Source organism: Mobula birostris, chromosome 6 (assembly GCF_030028105.1).
Source record: "Mobula birostris isolate sMobBir1 chromosome 6, sMobBir1.hap1, whole genome shotgun sequence".
NCBI lineage: Eukaryota > Metazoa > Chordata > Chondrichthyes > Myliobatiformes > Myliobatidae > Mobula > Mobula birostris.
In genome coordinates, this window is record NC_092375.1 from 176829742 (window position 1) to 176851276 (window position 21535).

Genomic DNA, 21535 nt, shown 5'->3' on the forward strand with positions numbered 1-21535 from the left:
GTGCAGTCTGGGAGAGAGCTGAGTCTGTGCTGGGTTGACACAGTGTCGGAGAGAGCTCAGTCTGTGCTGGGTTGATGCAGTGTGGGAGAGAGCTCAGTCTGTGCTGGGTTGATGCAGCGTGGGAGAGAGCTCAGTCTGTGCTGGGTTGATGCAGTGTGGGAGAGAGCTCAGTCTGTGCTGGGTTGGTGCAGTGTGGGAGAGAGCTCAGTCTGTGCTGGGTTGATGCAGTGTGGGAGAGATCTCCGTCAGTACTGGGTTGGTGCAGTGTGGGAGAGACCTCAGTCTGTGCTGGGTTGACGCAGTGTGGTAGAGATCTCAGTCTGTGCTGGGTTGGTGCAGTGTGGGAGAGAGCACAGTCTGTGCTGGGTGATGCAGTGTGGGAGAGAGCTCAGTCGGTGCTGGGTTGGTGCAGTGTGGGTTAGAGCACAGTCTGTGCTGAATGATGAAGTGTGGGAGAGATCTCAGTCTGTGCTGGGTTGATGCAGTGTGGGAGAGAGCTCAGTCTGTGCTGGGTTGGTGCAGTGTGGGAGGGATCTCAGTCTGTGCTGGGTTGATGCAGTGCAGGTGCGAGCTCAGTCTGTGCTGACTTGTTGCAGTGTGGGAGAGAGCTCAGTCGGTGCTGGATTGGCGCCGTGTGGGAGGGAGCTCTGTGCTGGATTGATGCAGTGTTGGAGATAGCTCAGTTTCTGCTGGGTTGGTGCAGTTTGGGAGAGAGCTCAGTCTGTGCTGGTTTGACGCTGTGTGGGAGAGAGCTCAGTCTCTGTTGGGTTGGTGCAGTGTGGGAGAGAGCTCAGTCTGTGCTGGGTTAGTGCAGTCTTGGAGAGAGCTCAGTCTGTGCTGGGTTGATGCAGTGTGGGAGAGAGCTGAGTCTGTGCTGGGTTGACGCAGCGTGGGAGAGAGCTCAGTCTGTGCTGGGTTGATGCAGTGTGGGAGAGAGCTCAGTCTGTGCTGGGCTGATGCAGCGTGGGAGAGAGCTCAGTCTGTGCTGGGTTGATGCAGTGTGGGAGAGAGCGCTGTGCTGGGTTGATGCAGTGTGGAGAGAGCTGAGTCTGTGCTGGGTTGACACAGTGTGGGAGAGAGCTCAGTCTGTGCTGGGTTGATGCAGTCTGGGATACAGCTCAGTCTGTGCTGGGTTGATGCAGCGTGGGAGAGAGCTCAGTCTGTGCTGGGTTGATGCAGTCTGGGCGAGAGCTCAGTCTGTGCTGGGTTGATGCAGAGTGGGAGAGAATTCAGTCTGTGCTGGCTTGGTGCAGTGTGGGAGAGAGCTCAGTCTGTGCTGGGTTGATGCAGTGTGGGAGAGAGCTCAGTCTGTGCTGGGTTGCTGCAGTGTGGGAGAGAGCTCAGTCTGTGCGGGCTTGATGCAGTGTGGGAGAGAGTTCAGTCTTTGCTGGTTTGATGCAGTGTGGGAGAGAGCTCAATCTGTGCTGAGTTGGTGCAATGTGGGAGAGAGCTCAGTCTGTGCTGGGTTGGTGCAGTGTGGGAGAGAGCTCAGTCTGTGCTGGATGATGCTGTGCGGGAGAGAGCACAGTCTGTGCTGGATGATGCGGTTTCGGAGAGAGCTCAGTCTGTGCTGAGTTGATGCAGCGTGGGAGAGATCTCAGTCTGTGCGGGGTTGATGCAGCGTGGGAGAGAGCTCAGTCTGAGCTGGGTTTATGCAGCGTGGGAGAGAGCTCAGTCTGTGCTGGTTTGGTGCAGTGTGGGAGAGAGCTCAGTATGTGCTGGGTTGGTGCAGTGTGGGAGAGAGCTCTGTCTTTTCTGGGTTGACGCAGTGTTGGAGAGAGCTCAGTCTGTGCTGGGTTGGCGCAGTGTGGGAGAGAGCTCAGTCTGTTCGGGGTTGGTGCAGTGTGGGAGAGAACACATTCTGTGCTGGGTTGGTGCAGTGTTGGAGAGAGCTCAGTCGGTGCTGGGTTGGTGCAGTGTGGGAGAGAGCTCAGTCGGTGCTGGGTTGGTGCAGTGTGGGAGACAGCTCAGTCTGTGCTAGGTTGATGCAGTGTGGGAGAGAGCTCAGTCTGTGCTGGGTTGGTGCAGTGTGGGAGAGAGCTCAGTCTGTGCTGGGTTGATGCAGTGTGGGAGAGAGCTCCGTCAGTGCTGGGTTGGTGCAGTGTGGGAGAGACCTCAGTCTGTTCTGGGTTGACGCAGTGTGGTAGAGATCTCAGTCTGTGCTGGGTTGGTGCAGTGTGGGAGAGAGCACAGTCTGTGCTGGGTGATGCAGTGTGGGAGAGAGCTCAGTCTGTGCTGGGTTGATGCAGTCTGGGCGAGAGCTCAGTCTGTGCTGGGTTGATGCAGAGTGGGAGAGAGTTCAGTCTTTGCTGGTTTGATGCAGTGTGGGAGAGAGCTCAGTCTGTGCTGGGTTGGTGCAGTGTGGGAGAGAGCACAGTCTGTGCTGGGTTGATGCTGTGCAGGTGCGAGCTCAGTCTGTGCTGACTTGTTGCAGTGTGGGAGAGAGCTCAGTCGGTGCTGGATTGGTGCCGTGTGGGAGAGAGCTCTGTGCTGGATTGATGCAGTGTGGGAGATAGCTCAGTCTCTGCTGGGTTGGTGCAGTTTGGGAGAGAGCTCAGTCTGTGCTGGTTTGACACAGTGTGGGAGAGAGCTCAGTCTCTGCTGGGTTGGTGCAGTGTGGGAGAGAGCTCAGTCTGTGCTGGGTTAGTGCAGTCTAGGAGAGAGCTCAGTCTGTGCTGGGTTGATGCAGTGTGGGAGAGAGCTGAATCTGTGCTGGGTTGATGCAGTGTGGGAGAGAGCACATTCTGTGCTGAGTTGTTGCAGTGTGGGAAAGAGCTCAGTCGGTGCTGGGTTGGTGCAGTGTGGGAGAGAGCTGAGTATGTGCTGGGTTGACGCAGTGTGGGAGAGAGCTCAGTCTGTGCTGGGTTGATGCATTGTGGGAGAGAGCTCAGTCTGTGCTGGGTTGATGCAGCGTGGGAGAGAGCTCAGTCTGTGCTGGGTTGATGCAGTGTGGGAGAGAGGGCTGTGCTGGGTTGATGCAGTGTGGGAGAGCTGAGTCTGTGCTGGGTTGACGCAGTGTGGGAGAGAGCTCAGTCTGTGCTGGGTTGATGCAGTCTGGGAGACAGCTCAGTCTGTGCTGTGTTGATGCAGCGTGGGAGAGAGTTCAGTCTGTGCTGTGTTGGTGCAGTGTGGGAGAGAGCTGAGTCTGTGCTGGGTTGGTGCAGTGTGGGAGAGAGCTCATCTGTGCTGGGTTGGTTCAGTGTGGGAGAGAGCACATTCTGTGGTGAGTTGTTGCAGTGTGGAAAAGAGCTCAGTCGGTGCTGGGTTGGTGCAGTGTGGGAGAGAGCTGAGTCTGTGCTGGGTTGACGCAGTGTCGGAGAGAGCTCAGTCTGTGCTGGGTTGATGCAGTGTGGGACAGAGCTCAGTCTGTGCTGGGTTGATGCAGCGTGAGAGAGAGCTCAGTCTGTGCTGGGTTGATGCAGTGTGGGAGAGAGCGCTGTGCTGGGTTGATGCAGTGTGGGAGAGAGCTGAGTCTGTGCTGGGTTGACGCAGTTTCGGAGAGATCTCAGTCTGTGCTGGGTTGATGCAGTCTGGGGGACAGCTCAGTCTGTGCTGGGTTGATGCAGCGTGGGAGAGAGCTCAGTCTGTGCTGGGTTGATGCAGTCTGGGCGAGAGCTCAGTCTGTGCTGGGTTGATGCAGTGTGGGAGAGAGCTCAGTCTGTGCTGGGTTGATGCAGTGTGGGAGAGAGCTCAGTCTGTGCTGGGTTGCTGCAGTGTGGGAGAGAGCTCAGTCTGTGCTGGGTTGATGCAGTGTGGGAGAGAGTTCAGTCTGTGCTGGTTTGATGCAGTGTGGGAGAGAGCTCAATCTGTGCTGGGTTGGTGCAGTGTGGGAGAGAGCTCAGTCTGTGCTGGGTTGGTGCAGTGTGGGAGAGAGCTCAGTCTGTGCTGGATGATGCAGTGTCGGAGAGAGCACAGTCTGTGCTCGATGATGCTGTGCGGGAGAGAGCACAGTCTGTGCTGGATGATGCGGTCTGGGAGAGAGCTCAGTCTGTGCTGAGTTGATGCAGCGTGGGAGAGATCTCAGTCTGTGCGGGGTTGATGCAGCGTGGGAGAGAGCTCAGTCTGAGCTGGGTTAATGCAGCGTGGGAGAGAGCTCAGTCTGTGCTGGGTTGGTGCAGTGTGGGAGAGAGCTCAGTCTGTGCTGGGTTGATGCAGTGTGGGAGAGAGCGCTGTGCTGGGTTGATGCAGTGTGGGAGAGAGCTGAGTCTGTGCTGTGTTGACACAGTGTGGGAGAGAGCTCAGTCTGTGCTGGGTTGATGCAGTCTGGTATACAGCTTAGTCTGTGCTGGGTTGATGCAGCGTGGGAGAGAGCTCAGTCTGTGCTGGGTTGATGCAGTCTGGGCGAGAGCTCAGTCTGTGCTGGGTTGATGCAGAGTGGGAGAGAATTCAGTCTGTGCTGGCTTGGTGCAGTGTGGGAGAGAGCTCAGTCTGTGCTGGGTTGATGCAGTGTGGGAGAGAGCTCAGTCTGTGCTGGGTTGCTGCAGTGTGGGAGAGAGCTCAGTCTGTGCTGGGTTGATGCATTGTGGGAGAGAGTTCAGTCTGTGCTGGTTTGATGCAGTGTGGGAGACAGCTCAATCTGTGCTGGGTTGGTGCAGTGTGGGAGAGAGCTCAGTCTGTGCTGGGTTGGTGCAGTGTGGGAGAGAGCTCAGTCTGTGCTGGATGATGCAGTGTGGGAGAGAGCACAGTCTGTGCTCGATGATGCTGTGCGGGAGAGAGCACAGTCTGACTGGATGATGCGGTTTCGGAGAGAGCTCAGTCTGTGCTGAGTTGATGCAGCGTGGGAGAGAGTTCAGTCTGTGCTGTGTTGGTGCAGTGTGGGAGAGAGCTGAGTCTGTGCTGGGTTGGTGCAGTGTGGGAGAGAGCTCATCTGTGCTGGGTTGGTTCAGTGTGGGAGAGAGCACATTCTGTGGTGAGTTGTTGCAGTGTGGAAAAGAGCTCAGTCGGTGCTGGGTTGGTGCAGTGTGGGAGAGAGCTGAGTCTGTGCTGGGTTGACGCAGTGTCGGAGAGATCTCAGTCTGTGCTGGGTTGATGCAGTGTGGGACAGAGCTCAGTCTGTGCTGGGTTGATGCAGCGTGAGAGAGAGCTCAGTCTGTGCTGGGTTGATGCAGTGTGGGAGAGAGCGCTGTGCTGGGTTGATGCAGTGTGGGAGAGAGCTGAGTCTGTGCTGGGTTGACGCAGTTTCGGAGAGATCTCAGTCTGTGCTGGGTTGATGCAGTCTGGGGGACAGCTCAGTCTGTGCTGGGTTGATGCAGCGTGGGAGAGAGCTCAGTCTGTGCTGGGTTGATGCAGTCTGGGCGAGAGCTCAGTCTGTGCTGGGTTGATGCAGTGTGGGAGAGAGCTCAGTCTGTGCTGGGTTGATGCAGTGTGGGAGAGAGCTCAGTCTGTGCTGGGTTGCTGCAGTGTGGGAGAGAGCTCAGTCTGTGCTGGGTTGATGCAGTGTGGGAGAGAGTTCAGTCTGTGCTGGTTTGATGCAGTGTGGGAGAGAGCTCAATCTGTGCTGGGTTGGTGCAGTGTGGGAGAGAGCTCAGTCTGTGCTGGGTTGGTGCAGTGTGGGAGAGAGCTCAGTCTGTGCTGGATGATGCAGTGTCGGAGAGAGCACAGTCTGTGCTCGATGATGCTGTGCGGGAGAGAGCACAGTCTGTGCTGGATGATGCGGTCTGGGAGAGAGCTCAGTCTGTGCTGAGTTGATGCAGCGTGGGAGAGATCTCAGTCTGTGCGGGGTTGATGCAGCGTGGGAGAGAGCTCAGTCTGAGCTGGGTTAATGCAGCGTGGGAGAGAGCTCAGTCTGTGCTGGGTTGGTGCAGTGTGGGAGAGAGCTCAGTCTGTGCTGGGTTGATGCAGTGTGGGAGAGAGCGCTGTGCTGGGTTGATGCAGTGTGGGAGAGAGCTGAGTCTGTGCTGTGTTGACACAGTGTGGGAGAGAGCTCAGTCTGTGCTGGGTTGATGCAGTCTGGTATACAGCTTAGTCTGTGCTGGGTTGATGCAGCGTGGGAGAGAGCTCAGTCTGTGCTGGGTTGATGCAGTCTGGGCGAGAGCTCAGTCTGTGCTGGGTTGATGCAGAGTGGGAGAGAATTCAGTCTGTGCTGGCTTGGTGCAGTGTGGGAGAGAGCTCAGTCTGTGCTGGGTTGATGCAGTGTGGGAGAGAGCTCAGTCTGTGCTGGGTTGCTGCAGTGTGGGAGAGAGCTCAGTCTGTGCTGGGTTGATGCATTGTGGGAGAGAGTTCAGTCTGTGCTGGTTTGATGCAGTGTGGGAGACAGCTCAATCTGTGCTGGGTTGGTGCAGTGTGGGAGAGAGCTCAGTCTGTGCTGGGTTGGTGCAGTGTGGGAGAGAGCTCAGTCTGTGCTGGATGATGCAGTGTGGGAGAGAGCACAGTCTGTGCTCGATGATGCTGTGCGGGAGAGAGCACAGTCTGACTGGATGATGCGGTTTCGGAGAGAGCTCAGTCTGTGCTGAGTTGATGCAGCGTGGGAGAGATCTCAGTCTGTGCGGGGTTGATGCAGCGTGGGAGAGAGCTCAGTCTGAGCTGGGTTAATGCAGCGTGGGAGAGAGCTCAGTCTGTGCTGGGTTGGTGCAGTGTGGGAGAGAGCTCCGTCTGTGCTGGGTTGGTGCAGTGTGGGAGAGAGCTCTGTCTTTTCTCAGTTGACGCAGTGTTGGAGAGAGCTCAGTCTGTGCTGGGTTGGCGCAGTGTGGGAGAGAGCTAAGTCTGTTCTGGGTTGGAGCAGTGTGGGAGAGAGCACATTCTGTGCTGGGTTGGTGCAGTGTGGGAGAGAGCTCAGTCGGTGCTGGGTTGGTGCAGTGTGGGAGAGATCTCAGTCGGTGCTGGGTTTGTGCAGTGTGGGAGAGAGCTCAGTCTGTGCTAGGTTGATGCAGTGTGGGAGAGAGCTCAGTCTGTGCTGGGTTGGTGCAGTGTGGGAGAGAGCTCAGTATGTGCTGGGTTGATGCAGTGTGGGAGAGAGCTCCGTCAGTGCTGGGTTGGTGCAGAGTGGGAGAGAGCACAGTCTGTGCTGGGTGATGCAGTGTGGGAGAGAGCTCAGTCGGTGCTGGGTTGGTGCAGTGTGGGTTAGAGCAGAGTCTGTGCTGAATGATGAAGTGTGGGAGAGATCTCAGTCTCTGTTGGGTTGATGCAGTGCAGGTGCGAGCTCAGTCTGTGCTGACTTGTTGCAGTGTGGGAGAGAGCTCAGTCGGTGCTGGATTGGCGCCGTGTGGGAGAGAGCTCTGTGCTGGATTGATGCAGTGTGGGAGATAGCTCAGTCTCTGCTGGGTTGGTGCAGTTTGGGAGAGAGCTCAGTCTGTGCTGGTTTGACGCAGTGTGGGAGAGAGCTCAGTCTCTGCTGGGTTGGTGCAGTGTGGGAGAGAGCTCAGTCTGTGCTGGGTTAGTGCAGTGTGGGAGAGAGCTCAGTCTGTGCTGGGTTAGTGCCGTCTAGGAGAGAGCTCAGTCTGTGCTGGGTTGATGCAGTGTGGGAGAGAGCTGAATCTGTGCTGGGTTGATGCAGTGTGGGAGAGAGCACATTCTGTGCTGAGTTGTTGCAGTGTGGGAAAGAGCTCAGTCGGTGCTGGGTTGGTGCAGTGTGGGAGAGAGCTGAGTCTCTGCTGGGTTGATGCAGTGTGGGAGAGAGGGCTGTGCTGGGTTGATGCAGTGTGGGAGAGAGCTGAGTCTGTGCTGGGTTGACGCAGTGTGGGAGAGAGCTCAGTCTGTGCTGGGTTGATGCAGTCTGGGAGACAGCTCAGTCTGTGCTGGGTAGATGCAGCGTGGGAGAGAGTTCAGTCTGTGCTGGGTTGGTGCAGTGTGGGAGAGAGCTGAGTCTGTGCTGGGTTGGTGCAGTGTGGGAGAGAGCTCATATGTGCTGGGTTGGTTCAGTGTGGGAGAGAGCAGATTCTGTGGTGAGTTGTTGCAGTGTGGAAAAGAGCTCAGTCGGTGCTGGGTTGGTGCAGTCTGGGAGAGAGCTGAGTCTGTGCTGGGTTGACACAGTGTCGGAGAGAGCTCAGTCTGTGCTGGGTTGATGCAGTGTGGGAGAGAGCTCAGTCTGTGCTGGGTTGATGCAGCGTGGGAGAGAGCTCAGTCTGTGCTGGGTTGATGCAGTGTGGGAGAGAGCTCAGTCTGTGCTGGGTTGGTGCAGTGTGGGAGAGAGCTCAGTCTGTGCTGGGTTGATGCAGTGTGGGAGAGATCTCCGTCAGTACTGGGTTGGTGCAGTGTGGGAGAGACCTCAGTCTGTGCTGGGTTGACGCAGTGTGGTAGAGATCTCAGTCTGTGCTGGGTTGGTGCAGTGTGGGAGAGAGCACAGTCTGTGCTGGGTGATGCAGTGTGGGAGAGAGCTCAGTCGGTGCTGGGTTGGTGCAGTGTGGGTTAGAGCACAGTCTGTGCTGAATGATGAAGTGTGGGAGAGATCTCAGTCTGTGCTGGGTTGATGCAGTGTGGGAGAGAGCTCAGTCTGTGCTGGGTTGGTGCAGTGTGGGAGGGATCTCAGTCTGTGCTGGGTTGATGCAGTGCAGGTGCGAGCTCAGTCTGTGCTGACTTGTTGCAGTGTGGGAGAGAGCTCAGTCGGTGCTGGATTGGCGCCGTGTGGGAGGGAGCTCTGTGCTGGATTGATGCAGTGTTGGAGATAGCTCAGTTTCTGCTGGGTTGGTGCAGTTTGGGAGAGAGCTCAGTCTGTGCTGGTTTGACGCTGTGTGGGAGAGAGCTCAGTCTCTGTTGGGTTGGTGCAGTGTGGGAGAGAGCTCAGTCTGTGCTGGGTTAGTGCAGTCTTGGAGAGAGCTCAGTCTGTGCTGGGTTGATGCAGTGTGGGAGAGAGCTGAGTCTGTGCTGGGTTGACGCAGTTTGGGAGAGAGCTCAGTCTGTGCTGGGTTGATGCAGTGTGGGAGAGAGCTCAGTCTGTGCTGGGTTGATGCAGCGTGGGAGAGAGCTCAGTCTGTGCTGGGTTGATGCAGTGTGGGAGGGAGCGCTGTGCTGGGTTGATGCAGTGTGGGAGAGAGCTGAGTCTGTGCTGGGTTGACGCAGTGTGGGAGACAGCTCAGTCTGTGCTGGGTTGATGCAGTCTGGGAGACAGCTCAGTCTGTGCAGGGTTGATGCAGCGTGGGAGAGAGCTCAGTCTGTGCTGGGTTGGTGCAGTGTGGGAGAGAGCTAAGTCTGTGCTGGGTTGGTGCAGTGTGGGAGAGAGCTCATCTGTGCTGGGTTGGTTCAGTGTGGGAGAGAGCACATTCTGTGCTGAGTTGTTGCAGTGTGGAAAAGATCTCAGTCGGTGCTGGGTTGGTGCAGTGTGGGAGAGAGCTGAGTCTGTGCTGGGTTGACGCAGCATGGGAGAGAGCTCAGTCTGTGCTGGGTTGATGCAGTGTGTAAGAGAGCTCAGTCTGTGCTGGGCTGATGCAGCGTGGGAGAGAGCTCTGTCTGTGCTGGGTTGATGCAGTGTGGGAGAGAGCGCTGTGCTGGGTTGATGCAGTGTGGGAGAGAGCTGAGTCTGTGCTGTGTTGACACAGTGTGGGAGAGAGCTCAGTCTGTGCTGGGTTGATGCAGTCTGGTATACAGCTTAGTCTGTGCTGGGTTGATGCAGTCTGGGCGAGAGCTCAGTCTGTGCTGGGTTGATGCAGAGTGGGAGAGAATTCAGTCTGTGCTGGCTTGGTGCAGTGTGGGAGAGAGCTCAGTCTGTGCTGGGTTGATGCAGTGTCGGAGAGAGCTCAGTCTGTGCTGGGTTGCTGCAGTGTGGGAGAGAGCTCAGTCTGTGCTGGGTTGATGCATTGTGGGAGAGAGTTCAGTCTGTGCTGGTTTGATGCAGTGTGGGAGACAGCTCAATCTGTGCTGGGTTGGTGCAGTGTGGGAGAGAGCTCAGTCTGTGCTGGGTTGGTGCAGTGTGGGAGAGAGCTCAGTCTGTGCTGGATGATGCAGTGTGGGAGAGAGCACAGTCTGTGCTCGATGATGCTGTGCGGGAGAGAGCACAGTCTGTGCTGGATGATGCGGTTTCGGAGATAGCTCAGTCTGTGCTGAGTTGATGCAGCGTGGGAGAGATCTCAGTCTGTGCGGGGTTGATGCAGCGTGGGAGAGAGCTCAGTCTGAGCTGGGTTAATGCAGCGTGGGAGAGAGCTCAGTCTGTGCTGGGTTGGTGCAGTGTGGGAGAGAGCTCAGTCTGTGCTGGGTTGGTGCAGTGTGGGAGAGAGCTCTGTCTTTTCTGGGTTGACGCAGTGTTGGAGAGAGCTCAGTCTGTGCTGGGTTGGCGCAGTGTGGGAGAGAGCTCAGTCTGTTCTGGGTTGGTGCAGTGTGGGAGAGAGCACATTATGTGCTGCGTTGGTGCAGTGTGGGAGAGAGCTCAGTCGGTGCTGGGTTGGTGCAGTGTGGGAGAGAGCTCAGTCGGTGCTGGGTTGGTGCAGTGTGCGAGAGAGCTCAGTCTGTGCTAGGTTGATGCAGTGTGGGAGAGAGCTCAGTCTGTGCTGGGTTGGTGCAGTGTGGGAGAGAGCTCAGTCTGTGCTGGGTTGATGCAGTGTGGGAGAGAGCTCCGTCAGTGCTGGGTTGGTGCAGTGTGGGAGAGACCTCAGTCTGTTCTGGGTTGACGCAGTGTGGTAGAGATCTCAGTCTGTGCTGGGTTGGTGCAGTGTGGGAGAGAGCACAGTCTGTGCTGGGTGATGCAGTGTGGGAGAGAGCTCAGTCGGTGCTGGGTTGGTGCAGTGTGGGTTAGAGCACAGTCTGTGCTGAATGATGAAGTGTGGGAGAGATCTCAGTCTGTGCTGACTTGTTGCAGTGTGGGAGAGAGCTCAGTCGGTGCTGGATTGGCGCCGTGTGGGAGAGAGCTCTGTGCTGGATTGATGCAGTGTGGAGATAGCTCAGTCTCTGCTGGGTTGGTGCAGTTTGGGAGAGAGCTCATTCTGTGCTGGTTTGACGCAGTGTGGGAGAGAGCTCAGTCTCTGCTGGGTTGGTGCAGTGTGGGAGAGAGCTCAGTCTGTGCTGGGTTAGTGCAGTCTAGGAGAGAGCTCAGTCTGTGCTGGGTTGATGCAGTGTGGGAGAGAGCTGAATCTGTGCTGGGTTGATGCAGTGTGGGAGAGAGCACATTCTGTGCTGAGTTGTTGCAGTGTGGGAAAGAGCTCAGTCTGTGCTGGGTTGACGCAGTTTGGGAGAGAGCTCAGTCTGTGCTGGGTTTATGCAGTGTGGGAGAGAGCTCAGTCTGTGCTGGGTTGATGCAGCGTGGGAGAGAGCTCAGTCTGTGCTGGGTTGATGCAGTGTGGGAGAGAGCGCTGTGCTGGGTTGATGCAGTGTGGGAGAGAGCTGAGTCTGTGCTGGGTTGACGCAGTGTGGGAGAGAGCTCAGTCTGTGCTGGGTTGATGCAGTCTGGGAGACAGCTCAGTCTGTGCTGGGTTGATGCAGCGTGGGAGAGAGCTCAGTCTGTGCTAGGTTGGTGCAGTGTGGGAGAGAGCTGAGTCTGTGCTGGGTTGGTGCAGTGTGGGAGAGAGCTCATCTGTGCTGGGTTGGTTCAGTGTGGGAGAGAGCGCATTCTGTGCTGAGTTGTTGCAGTGTGGAAAAGAGCTCAGTCGGTGCTGGGTTGGTGCAGTGTGGGAGAGAGCTGTGTCTGTGCTGGGTTGACGCAGCGTGGGAGAGAGCTCAGTCTGTGCTGGGTTGATGCAGTGTGGGAGAGAGCTCAGTCTGTGCTGGGCTGATGCAGCGTGGGAGAGAGCTCAGTCTGTGCTGGGCTAATGCAGTGTGGGAGAGAGCGCTGTGCTGGGTTGATGCAGTGTGGGAGAGAGCTGAGTCTGTGCTGGGTTGACACAGTGTGGGAGAGAGCTCAGTCTGTGCTGGGTTGATGCAGTCTGGGATACAGCTCAGTCTGTGCTGGGTTGATGCAGCGTGGGAGAGAGCTCAGTCTGTGCTGGGTTGATGCAGTCTGGGCGAGAGCTCAGTCTGTGCTGGGTTGATGCAGAGTGGGAGAGAATTCAGTCTGTGCTGGCTTGGTGCAGTGTGGGAGAGAGCTCAGTCTGTGCTGGGTTGATGCAGTGTGGGAGAGAGCTCAGTCTGTGCTGGGTTGCTGCAGTGTGGGAGAGAGCTCAGTCTGTGCGGGCTTGATGCAGTGTGGGAGAGAGTTCAGTCTTTGCTGGTTTGATGCAGTGTGGGAGAGAGCTCAATCTGTGCTGAGTTGGTGCAATGTGGGAGAGAGCTCAGTCTGTGCTGGGTTGGTGCAGTGTGGGAGAGAGCTCAGTCTGTGCTGGATGATGCAGTGTGGGAGAGAGCACAGTCTGTGCTCGATGCTGCTGTGCGGGAGAGAGCACAGTCTGTGCTGGATGATGCGGTTTCGGAGAGAGCTCAGTCTGTGCTGAGTTGATGCAGCGTGGGAGAGATCTCAGTCTGTGCGGGGTTGATGCAGCGTGGGAGAGAGCTCAGTCTGAGCTGGGTTTATGCAGCGTGGGAGAGAGCTCAGTCTGTGCTGGTTTGGTGCAGTGTGGGAGAGAGCTCAGTATGTGCTGGGTTGGTGCAGTGTGGGAGAGAGCTCTGTCTTTTCTGGGTTGACGCAGTGTTGGAGAGAGCTCAGTCTGTGCTGGGTTGGCGCAGTGTGGGAGAGAGCTCAGTCTGTTCGGGGTTGGTGCAGTGTGGGAGAGAACACATTCTGTGCTGGGTTGGTGCAGTGTTGGAGAGAGCTCAGTCGGTGCTGGGTTGGTGCAGTGTGGGAGAGAGCTCAGTCGGTGCTGGGTTGGTGCAGTGTGGGAGACAGCTCAGTCTGTGCTAGGTTGATGCAGTGTGGGAGAGAGCTCAGTCTGTGCTGGGTTGGTGCAGTGTGGGAGAGAGCTCAGTCTGTGCTGGGTTGATGCAGTGTGGGAGAGAGCACCGTCAGTGCTGGGTTGGTGCAGTGTGGGAGAGACCTCAGTCTGTTCTGGGTTGACGCAGTGTGGTAGAGATCTCAGTCTGTGCTGGGTTGGTGCAGTGTGGGAGAGAGCACAGTCTGTGCTGGGTGATGCAGTGTGGGAGAGAGCTCAGTCTGTGCTGGGTTGATGCAGTCTGGGCGAGAGCTCAGTCTGTGCTGGGTTGATGCAGAGTGGGAGAGAGTTCAGTCTTTGCTGGTTTGATGCAGTGTGGGAGAGAGCTCAATCTGTGCTGAGTTGGTGCAATGTGGGAGAGAGCTCAGTCTGTGCTGGGTTGGTGCAGTGTGGGAGAGAGCTCAGTCTGTGCTGGATGATGCAGTGTGGGAGAGAGCACAGTCTGTGCACGATGCTGCTGTGCGGGAGAGAGCACAGTCTGTGCTGGATGATGCGGATTCGGAGAGAGCTCAGTCTGTGCTGAGTTGATGCAGCGTGGGAGAGATCTCAGTCTGTGCGGGGTTGATGCAGCGTGGGAGAGAGCTTAGTCTGAGCTGGGTTAATGCAGCGTGGGAGAGAGCTCAGTCTGTGCTGGTTTGGTGCAGTGAGGGAGAGAGCTCAGTATGTGCTGGGTTGGTGCAGTGTGGGAGAGAGCTCTGTCTTTTCTGGGTTGACGCAGTGTTGGAGAGAGTTCAGTCTGTGCTGGGTTGGCGCAGTGTGGGAGAGAGCTCAGTCTGTTCGGGGTTGGTGCAGTGTGGGAGAGAGCACATTCTGTGCTGGGTTGGTGCAGTGTTGGAGAGAGCTCAGTCGGTGCTGGGTTGGTGCAGTGTGGGAGAGAGCTCAGTCGGTGCTGGGTTGGTGCAGTGTGGGAGACAGCTCAGTCTGTGCTAGGTTGATGCAGTGTGGGAGAGAGCTCAGTCTGTGCTGGGTTGGTGCAGTGTGGGAGAGAGCTCAGTCTGTGCTGGGTTGATGCAGTGTGGGAGAGAGCTCGTCAGTGCTGGGTTGGTGCAGTGTGGGAGAGACCTCAGTCTGTGCTGGGTTGACGCAGTGTGGTAGAGATCTCAGTCTGTGCTGGGTTGGTGCAGTGCGGGAGAGAGCACAGTCTGTGCTGGGTGATGCAGTGTGGGAGAGAGCTCAGTCGCTGCTGGGTTGGTGCAGTGTGGGTTAGAGCACAGTCTGTGCTGAATGATGAAGTGTGGGAGAGATCTCAGTCTGTGCTGGGTTGATGCAGTGTGGGAGATAGCTCAGTCTGTGCTGGGTTGGTGCAGTGTGGGAGGGATCTCAGTCTGTGCTGGGTTGATGCAGTGCAGGTGCGAGCTCAGTCTGTGCTGACTTGTTGCAGTGTGGAAGAGAGCTCAGTCGGTGCTGGATTGGCGCCGTGTGGGAGAGAGCTCTGTGCTGGATTGATGCAGTGTGGGAGATAGCTCAGTCTCTGCTGGGTTGGTGCAGTTTGGGAGAGAGCTCAGTCTGTGCTGGTTTGACGCAGTGTGGGAGAGAGCTCAGTCTGTGCTGGGTTGATGCAGTGTGGGAGAGAGCTGAATCTGTGCTGGGTGGATGCAATGTGGGAGAGAGCACATTCTGTGCTGAGTTGTTGCAGTGTGGGAAAGAGCTCAGTCGGTGCTGGGTTGGTGCAGTGTGGGAGAGAGCTGAGTCTGTGCTGGGTTGACGCAGTGTGGGAGAGAGCTCAGTCTGTGCTGGGTTGATGCAGTGTGGGAGAGAGCTCAGTCTGTGCTGGGTTGATGCAGTCTGGGAGACAGCTCAGTCTGTGCTGGGTTGATGCAGCGTGGGAGAGAGTTCAGTCTGTGCTGGGTTGGTGCAGTGTGGGAGAGAGCTGAGTCTGTGCTGGGTTGGTGCAGTGTGGGAGAGAGCTCATCTGTGCTGGGTTGGCTCAGTGTGGGAGAGAGCACATTCTGTGGTGAGTTGTTGCAGTGTGGAAAAGAGCTCGGTCGGTGCTGGGTTGGTGCAGTGTGGGAGAGAGCTGAGTCTGTGCTGGGTGGACACAGTGTCGGAGAGAGCTCAGTCTGTGCTGGATTGATGCAGTGTGGGAGAGAGCTCAGTCTGTGCTGGGTTGATGCAGCGTGGGAGAGAGCTCAGTCTGTGCTGGGTTGGTGCAGTGTGGGAGAGAGCTCAGTCTGTGCTGGGTTGATGCAGTGTGGGAGTGAGCTCAGTCTGTGCTGGGTTGATGCAGTGTGGGAGAGATCTCCGTCAGTGCTGGGTTGGTGCAGTGTGGGAGAGACCTCAGTCTGTGCTGGGTTGACGCAGTGTGGTAGAGATCTCTTTCTGTGCTGGGTTGGTGCAATGTGGGAGAGAGCACAGTCTGTGCTGGGTGATGCAGTGTGGGAGAGAGTTCAGTCGGTGCTGGGTTGGTGCACTGTGGGTTAGAGCACAGTCTGTGCTGAATGATGAAGTGTGGGAGAGATCTCAGTCTGTGCTGGGTTGATGCAGTGTGGGCGAGAGCTCAGTCTGTGCTGGGTTGGTGCAGTGTGGGAGGGATCTCAGTCTGTGCTGGGTTGATGCAGTGCAGGTGCGAGCTCAGTCTGTGCTGACTTGTTGAAGTGTGGGAGAGAGCTCAGTCGGTGCTGGATTGGCGCCGTGTGGGAGAGAGCTCAGTCTGTGCTGGGTTGATGCAGTCTGGGAGACAGCTCAGTCTGTGCTGGGTGGATGCAGCGTGGGAGAGAGCTCAGTCTGTGCTGGGTTGATGCAGTCTGGGAGACAGCTCAGTCTGTGCTGGGTGGATGCAGCGTGGGAGAGAGCTCAGTCTGTGCTGGATTGGTGCAGTGTGGCAGAGAGCTGAGTCTGTGCTGGGTTGGTGCAGTGTGGGAGAGAGCTCATCTGTGCTGGGTTGGTTCAGTGTGGGAGAGAGCACATTCTGTGCTGAGTTGTTGCAGTGTGGAAAAGAGCTCAGTTGGTGCTGGGTTGGTGCAGTGTGGGAGAGAGCTGAGTCTGTGCTGGGTTGACGCAGTGCGGGAGAGAGCTCAGCCTGTGCTGGGTTGATGCAGTGTCGGAGAGAGCTCAGTCTGTGCTGGGTTGATGCAGTGTGGGAGAGAGCTCAGTCTGTGCTGGGTTGATGCAGTGTGGGACAGAGCGCTGTGCTGGGTTGATGCAGTGTGGGGGAGAGCTGAGTCTGTGCTGGGTTGACGCAGTGTGGGAGAGAGCTCAGTCTGTGCTGGGTTGATGCAGTCTGGGATACAGCTCAGTCTGTGCTGGGTTGATGCAGCGTGGGAGAGAGCTCAGTCTGTGCTGGGTTGATGCAGTCTGGGCGAGAGCTCAGTCTGTGCTGGGTTGATGCAGCGTGGGAGAGAATTCAGTCTGTGCTGGCTTGGTGCAGTCTGGGAGAGACCTCAGTCTGTGCTGGGTTGATGCAGTGTGGGAGAGAGCTCAGTCTGTGCTGGGTTGCTGCAGTGTGGGAGAGACCTCAGTCTGTGCTGGGTTGACGCAGTGTGGTAGAGATCTCTTTCTGTGCTGGGTTGGTGCAATGTGGGAGAGAGCACAGTCTGTGCTGGGTGATGCAGTGTGGGAGAGAGCTCAGTCGGTGCTGGGTTGGTGCACTGTGGGTTAGAGCACAGTCTGTGCTGAATGATGAACTGTGGGAGAGATCTCAGTCTGTGCTGGGTTGATGCAGTGTGGGAGAGAGCTCAGTCTGTGCTGGGTTGGTGCAGTGTGGGAGGGATCTCAGTCTGTGCTGGGTTGATGCAGTGCAGGTGCGAGCTCAGTCTGTGCTGACTTGTTGAAGTGTGGGAGAGAGCTCAGTCGGTGCTGGATTGGCGCCGTGTGGGAGAGAGCTCTGTGCTGGATTGATGCAGTGTTGGAGATAGCTCAGTTTCAGCTGGGATGGTGCAGTTTGGGAGAGAGCTCAGTCTGTGCTGGTTTGACGCAGTGTGGGAGAGAGCTCAGTCTCTGCTGGGTTGGTGCAGTGTGGGAGAGAGCTCAGTCTGTGCTGGGTTAGTGCAGTCTAGGAGAGAGCTCAGTCTGTGCTGGGTTGATGCAGTTTGGGAGAGAGCTGAATCTGTGCTGGGTGGATGCAGTGTGGGAGAGAGCACATTCTGTGCTGAGTTGTTGCAGTGTGGGAAAGAGCTCAGTCGGTCCTTGGTAGGTGCAGTGTGGGAGAGAGCTGAGTCTGTGCTGGGTTGACGCAGTTTGGGAGAGAGCTCAGTCTGTGCTGGGTTGATGCAGTGTGGGAGAGAGCTCAGTCTGTGCTGGGTTGATGCAGCGTGGGAGAGAGCTCAGTCTGTGCTGGGTTGATGCAGTGTGGGAGAGAGCGCTGTGCTGGGTTGATGCAGTGTGGGAGAGAGCTGAGTCTGTGCTGGGTTGACGCAGTGTGGGAGAGAGCTCAGTCTGTGCTGGGTTGATGCAGTCTGGGAGACAGCTCAGTCTGTGCTGGGTGGATGCGGCGTGGGAGAGAGCTCAGTCTGTGCTGGATTGGTGCAGTGTGGGAGAAAGCTGAGTCTGTGCTGGGTTGGTGCAGTGTGGGAGAGAGCTCATCTGTGCTGGGTTGGTTCAGTGTGGGAGAGAGCACATTCTGTGCTGAGTTGTTGCAGTGTGGAAAAGAGCTCAGTTGGTGCTGGGTTGCTGCAGTGTGGGAGAGAGCTGAGTCTGTGCTGGGTTGACGCAGTGTGGGAGAGAGCTCAGCCTGTGCTGGGTTGATGCAGTGTGGGAGAGAGCTCAGTCTGTGCTGGGTTGATGCAGCGTGGGAGAGAGCTCAGTCTGTGCTGGGTTGATGCAGTGTGGGACAGAGCGCTGTGCTGGGTTGATGCAGTGTGGGGGAGAGCTGAGTCTGTGCTGGGTTGACGCAGTGTGGGAGAGAGCTCAGTCTGTGCTGGGTTGATGCAGCGTGGGAGAGAGCTCAGTCTGTGCTGGCTTGATGCAGTCTGGGCGAGAGCTCAGTCTGTGCTGGGTTGATGCAGCGTGGGAGAGAATTCAGTCTGTGCTGGCTTGGTGCAGTCTGGGAGAGACCTCAGTCTGTGCTGGGTTGATGCAGTGTGGGAGAGAGCTCAGTCTGTGCTGGGTTGCTGCAGTGTGGGAGAGAGCTCAGTCTGTTCTGGGTTGATGGAGTGTGGGAGAGAATTCAGTCTGTGCTGGTTTGATGCAGTGCGGGAGAGAGCTCAATCTGTGCTGGGTTGGTGCAGTGTGGGGAGAGCTCAGTCTGTGCTGGGTTGGGGCAGTCTGGGAGAGAGCTCAGTCTGTGCTGGGTTGATGCAGTGTGGGAGAGAGCACAGTCTGTGCTCGATGATGCTGTGCGGGAGAGAGCACAGTCTGTGCTGGATGATGTGGTGTGGGAGAGATCTCAGTCTGTGCTGGGTTGATGCAGGTTGGGAGAGATCTCAGTCTGAGCTGGGTTAATGCAGCATGGGAGAGAGCTCAGTCTGTGCTGGGTTGGTGCAGTGTGGGAGAGAGCTCAGTCTGTGCTGGGTTGGTGCAGTGTGGGAGAGAGCTCAGTCTGTGCTGGGTTGATGCAGTGTGGGAGAGAGCTCAGTCTGTGCTGGGTTGCTGCAGTGTGGGAGAGACCTCAGTCTGTGCTGGGTTGACGCAGTGTGGTAGAGATCTCTTTCTGTGCTGGGTTGGTGCAATGTGGGAGAGAGCACAGTCTGTGCTGGGTGATGCAGTGTGGGAGAGAGCTCAGTCGGTGCTGGGTTGGTGCACTGTGGGTTAGAGCACAGTCTGTGCTGAATGATGAACTGTGGGAGAGATCTCAGTCTGTGCTGGGTTGATGCAGTGTGGGAGAGAGCTCAGTCTGTGCAGGGTTGGTGCAGTGTGGGAGGGATCTCAGTCTGTGCTGGGTTGATGCAGTGCAGGTGCGAGCTCAGTCTGTGCTGACTTGTTGAAGTGTGGGAGAGAGCTCAGTCGGTGCTGGATTGGCGCCGTGTGGGAGAGAGCTCTGTGCTGGATTGATGCAGTGTTGGAGATAGCTCAGTTTCAGCTGGGATGGTGCAGTTTGGGAGAGAGCTCAGTCTGTGCTGGTTTGACGCAGTGTGGGAGAGAGCTCAGTCTCTGCTGGGTTGGTGCAGTGTGGGAGAGAGCTCAGTCTGTGCTGGGTTAGTGCAGTCTAGGAGAGAGCTCAGTCTGTGCTGGGTTGATGCAGTTTGGGAGAGAGCTGAATCTGTGCTGGGTGGATGCAGTGTGGGAGAGAGCACATTCTGTGCTGAGTTGTTGCAGTGTGGGAAAGAGCTCAGTCGGTCCTTGGTTGGTGCAGTGTGGGAGAGAGCTCAGTCTGTGCTGGGTTGACGCAGTTTGGGAGAGAGCTCAGTCTGTGCTGGGTTGATGCAGTGTGGGAGAGAGCTCAGTCTGTGCTGGGTTGATGCAGCGTGGGAGAGAGCTCAGTCTGTGCTGGGTTGATGCAGTGTGGGAGAGAGCGCTGTGCTGGGTTGATGCAGTGTGGGAGAGAGCTGAGTCTGTGCTGGGTTGACGCAGTGTGGGAGAGAGCTCAGTCTGTGCTGGGTTGATGCAGTCTGGGAGACAGCTCAGTCTGTGCTGGGTGGATGCAGCGTGGGAGAGAGCTCAGTCTGTGCTGGATTGGTGCAGTGTGGGAGAGAGCTGAGTCTGTGCTGGGTTGGTGCAGTGTGGGAGAGAGCTCATCTGTGCTGGGTTGGTTCAGTGTGGGAGAGAGCACATTCCGTGCTGAGTTGTTGCAGTGTGGAAAAGAGCTCAGTTGGTGCTGGGTTGCTGCAGTGTGGGAGAGAGCTGAGTCTGTGCTGGGTTGACGCAGTGTGGGAGAGAGCTCAGCCTGTGCTGGGTTGATGCAGTGTGGGAGAGAGCTCAGTCTGTGCTGGGTTGATGCAGCGTGGGAGAGAGCTCAGTCTGTGCTGGGTTGATGCAGTGTGGGACAGAGCGCTGTGCTGGGTTGATGCAGTGTGGGGGAGAGCTGAGTCTGTGCTGGGTGGACGCAGTGTGGGAGAGAGCTCAGTCTGTGCTGGGTTGATGCAGCGTGGGAGAGAGCTCAGTCTGTGCTGGGTTGATGCAGTCTGGGCGAGAGCTCAGTCTGTGCTGGGTTGATGCAGCGTGGGAGAGAATTCAGTCTGTGCTGGCTTGGTGCAGTCTGGGAGAGACCTCAGTCTGTGCTGGGTTGATGCAGTGTGGGAGAGAGCTCAGTCTGTGCTGGGTTGCTGCAGTGTGGGAGAGAGCTCAGTCTGTGCTGGGTTGATGCAGTGTGGGAGAGAGTTCAGTCTGTGCTGGTTTGATGCAGTGCGGGAGAGAGCTCAATCTGTGCTGGGTTGGTGCAGTGTGGGGAGAGCTCAGTCTGTGCTGGGTTGCGGCAGTGTGGGAGAGAGTTCAGTCTGTGCTGGTTTGATGCAGTGCGGGAGAGAGCTCAATCTGTGCTGGGTTGGTGCAGTGTGGGAGAGAGCTCAGTCTGTGCTGGATGATGCAGTCTGGGAGAGAGCTCAGTCTGTGCTGGGTTGATGCAGTGTGGGAGAGAGCACAGTCTGTGCTCGATGCTGCTATGCGGGAGAGAGCACAGTCTGTGCTGGATGATGTGGTGTGGGAGAGATCTCAGTCTGTGCTGGGTTGATGCAGGTTGGGAGAGATCTCAGTCTGAGCTGGGTTAATGCAGCATGGGAGAGAGCTCAGTCTGTGCTGGGTTGGTGCAGTGTGGGAGAGAGCTCAGTCTGTGCTGGGTTGGTGCAGTGTGGGAGAGAGCTCAGTCTGTGCTGGGTTGATGCAGTGTGGGAGAGAGCTCAGTCTGTGCTGGGTTGCTGCAGTGTGGAAGAGAGCTCAGTCTGTGCTGGATGATGCAGTGTGGGAGAGAGCTCAGTTTTTGCTGGGTTGATGCAGTGTGGGCCAGACCTCAGTCTGTGCTGGGTTGATGCAGTGTGGGAGACAGCTCAGTCTGTGCTGGGTTAGTGCAGTCTAGGAGAGTGCTCAGTCTGTGCTGGGTTGATGCAGTTGGGGAGAGAGCTGAATCTGTGCTGGGTTGATGCAGCGTGGGAGAGAGCTGAGTCTGTGCTGGGTTGACACAGTGTGGGAGAGAGCTCAGTCTGTGCTGGGTTGATGCAGAGTGGGAGAGAATTCAGTCTGTGCTGGCTTGGTGCAGTGTGGGAGAGAGCTCAGTCTGTGCTGGGTTGATGCAGTGTGGGAGAGAGCTCAGTCTGTGCTGGGTTGCTGCAGTGTGGGAGAGAGCTCAGTCTGTGCTGGGTTGATGGAGTGTGGGAGAGAATTCAGTCTGTGCTGGTTTGATGCAGTGTGGGAAAGAGCTCAAACTGTGCTGGGTTGGTGCAGTGTGGGAGAGAGCTCAGTCTGTGCTGGGTTGGTGCAGTGTGGGAGAGAGCTCAGTCTGTGCTGGATGATGCAGTGTGGGAGAGAGCACAGCCTGTGCTGGATGATGCGGTGTGGGAGAGAGCTCAGTCTGTGCTGGGTTGATGCAGCGTGGGAGAGATCTCAGTCTGTGCGGGGTTGATGCAGCGTGGGAGAGAGCTCAGTCTGAGCTGGGTTAATGCAGCGTGGGATAGAGCTCAGTCTGTGCTGGGTTGGTGCAGTGTGGGAGAGAGCTCAGTCTGTGCTGGGTTGGTGCAGTGTGGGAGAGAGCTCTGTCTTTTCTTGGTTGACGCAGTGTTGGAGAGAGCTCAGTCTGTGCTGGGTTGGCGCAGTGTGGGAGAGAGCTCAGTCTGTTCTGGGTTGGTGCAGTGTGTGAGAGAGCACATTCTGTGCTGGGTTGGTGCAGTGTGGGAGAGAGCTCAGTCGGTGCTGGGTTGGTGCAGTGTGGGTTAGAGCACAGTCTGTGCTGAATGATGAAGTGTCGGAGAGATCGCAGTCTGTGCTGGGTTGGTGCAGTGTGGGAGAGA